Source organism: Lactuca virosa, chromosome 1 (assembly GCF_052849685.1).
Source record: "Lactuca virosa cultivar CGN04683 chromosome 1, Lactuca_virosa_CGN04683_v6, whole genome shotgun sequence".
NCBI lineage: Eukaryota > Viridiplantae > Streptophyta > Magnoliopsida > Asterales > Asteraceae > Lactuca > Lactuca virosa.
This window is the reverse complement of record NC_136426.1, coordinates 92,463,871-92,466,810: the sequence shown is the minus strand read 5'-3', so window position 1 is coordinate 92,466,810 and position 2,940 is coordinate 92,463,871.

Here is a 2,940-nt window from a genome sequence, read left to right as displayed (position 1 = left end):
ACATCGATAAAATAGATTGTGATTGAATAGTTGACTGCGAAAGCCTGCGCACGTTCGCACCGATTCGCAGTGAAGATTTTATGTGTGCGAAAGTGGTTTTGGTATAGAATCAGCTTCCATCATTCCTAGCCCTTGAATAATTCTATTAAATGTTGCTTCAGGTAGGGCCTTGGTAAATATGTCAGCCAATTGATCAGCAGATCTAACGAAATGAATCTCGACATTCCCATCTTCCACATGATCCTTGATAAAGTGATACGACGGTGTTATGTGTTTCGTCTTTGAGTGTTGCACTGGGTTGTGACAAATACGAATGGCACTTTCGGAGTCACAATAGAGAGGAATTCTTTTCATATATAAGCCATAATCGCGAAGTTGGCTTTGAATCCAAATGACTTGAGATGTGCACGAAGCTGCAACTATGTATTCAGCCTCAGCTGTTGACAATGAAAAGCATGTATGTTTCTTTGATTACCAACTCACCAGCTTGCCATCAAGAAATTGGCAGCCACCAGTTGTGCTTTTTCTATCCAAACCGCAACCGCCTAAGTCAGCATCTGAAAATGCTTGTACGAAGAAACCTGAGTTCGCAGGATACCATATTCCAAGAGATGACGTTCGTTTTATATACCGAAAGATATTCTTGACAGCCACCATATGAGGTTCGCATGGGTTTGCTTGGATCCTAGCACAATAACAAACTGAAAACATAATATCTGGTCTACTAGCTGATAGATACGTGAGTGAACCTATCATCTGACGATAAAAGGTCATATCAGCAGCCGATTTATCCAGCGAAGGAGTCAATTTTGTTCCGAATGCTATTGGAACCTTCATCTTTGAGTCTCCCAACATTCCAAACTTAGCAAGTAGGGTCTTCGTGTAAGCCTCCTGATTGATGAAAATTCCTTCCAGTCCCTGTCTAATGTTTAACCCAAAAAAAAAGTTAATTGGACCGATTGAGCTCATCTCAAGCTTAGTTTCCATCAGCTTTCGGAACTCAGCTTTTAGGCTAGGATTAGTAGATCCGAAGATAATGTCATCAACATAAATTTGTACGATCATCAAGTGGTCACCCTCTTTCTTGCGAAAGAAGGTTGGGTCAACCGAACCTTGCTTGAATTTAGACATTTTAAGAAAACGAGTTAGTGTTTCATACCAGGCTCTTGGAGCTTGCTTTAGACCGTAAACTGCTTTGTCAAGAATATAACAGTGGTTGGGATATTTTTCGTTTACAAAACTAGGTGGTTGTTCCACATAGACGGTCTCTTCCAGTTCGCCATTTAAGAATGCACACTTCACATCCATTTGAAAAACTTCAAAACTTTTGTTTGCTGCATATGCCAAGAAGATGCAAACGGATTCCAACCTTGCAACGGGTGCGAAGGTCTCTTCGTAGTCAATTCCTTCTTCCTGGCAGTAACCTTTTACCACAAGCCTAGCTTTGTTCCTGATCACATTCCCTTCTTTATCCATTTTATTCCGAAACACCCATTTTAAACCAACAACTGATGCACTTGGGGGAGTTGGAATCAGTCTCCAAACTTTGTTTCGTTCAAACTCGTTGAGTTCATCTTGCATCGCTTGCACCTAGTCAGAATGATCGAGAGCAGTGTTGACGGTTTTGGCTTCAATCTTGGACACGAACGAATTAAACATACAAAATTCAACTTCGGAGAATAATGCAGTTTGCTTCGCTTTCAGTTGAGAACGGGTAAGGACACCTGTAGAGGATTCACCAATAACTTGAGCTTTTGGGTGATCTCTTGTCAATTTGGTCATGGGAGGATAATTTGGATCTAAGGATGGATTTAGCTCAGCAGTTACTTCCTCGAATTTAGATAGAACTGATTGAGTGTCCGAGTCATCATTCGCTTCTTTATTCTCCCCCTCGAATGATGTGAACTCATTGACCTCAGGAATTGAATCATCTCCTGCGAATGGAGGTTCGTGGGTCATAGTTGGTGGGGAAAAATCACCATCAGAACAGGCTCAGTAGAAATGGGTGATGCAAAACCCTCCCCCTACAAAGAAGCATTTGTGGTTAGAGGTGTCGCATCCTCTACCTGGAATTGTGTGTTAGACCCAGAATTCTTCCCCTGGAAAGTAGTGCGCTTGTCTAGAGGTTCTTTCGCAGTCGACGGCTGTTGAGGCATCATCGATAATGTTCTTAAGTTCATCGACTTTATTATCCGCTGCCTTAGCTTCAGATGTGATAGCTTTCTCAGGTTCATCAAAGAGTAACATGAGCTCTTCATAAAGGTTAGACATAGGAATTACTACTGGACAAAGTTTAGGAAAGATTTCCTTAATCTGACTTTCGTTCGACTGAATTCGCTTTAGATAATTGTCGTCAAACGTGACATAGTAGGTCTCTTCTATCTTCTTTGAGCGTTTGTTGAGAACCCTATATGCCTTGGATGTTAGTGAATATCCCAAGAATATACCTTCATCAGCTTTCACATCGAACTTGTTCCGTTGTTCTTTGGAACTGAAGATGAAATACGTGGAGCCAAAAACATGGAAAAACTTAACGTTAGGTTTGCGATTATTTATGATTTCATAAGGAGTTATTGAGAATTGCTTGTTTAGAATGGATCGATTTTGGGTAAAGCAAGCGGTAGCTATCGAATCAGCCCAGAAGTAGAGTGGCAGACATGCGAACGTTAGCATGGTTCGTGCAACTTCACATAAGGAACGGTTTTGTCTTTCAACTACGTCATTATGTTGTGGAGTGTAGGGAGCAGAAAAGTTGTGTGCGACTCCCTTTTCAGCAAGAAATTCTTCAAACTCTTGGTTTTTGAATTCTAGCCCGTTATTGTTGCGAACGTTGCGAACCATCTTTCGCAGTTGAAGTTCGATTTGCTTGATAAAGTCCTTGAGCTTTGGCGTTGCTTTAGATTTCTGCTTAAGAAAGAACACCCAAGTGAAACGTGAAAA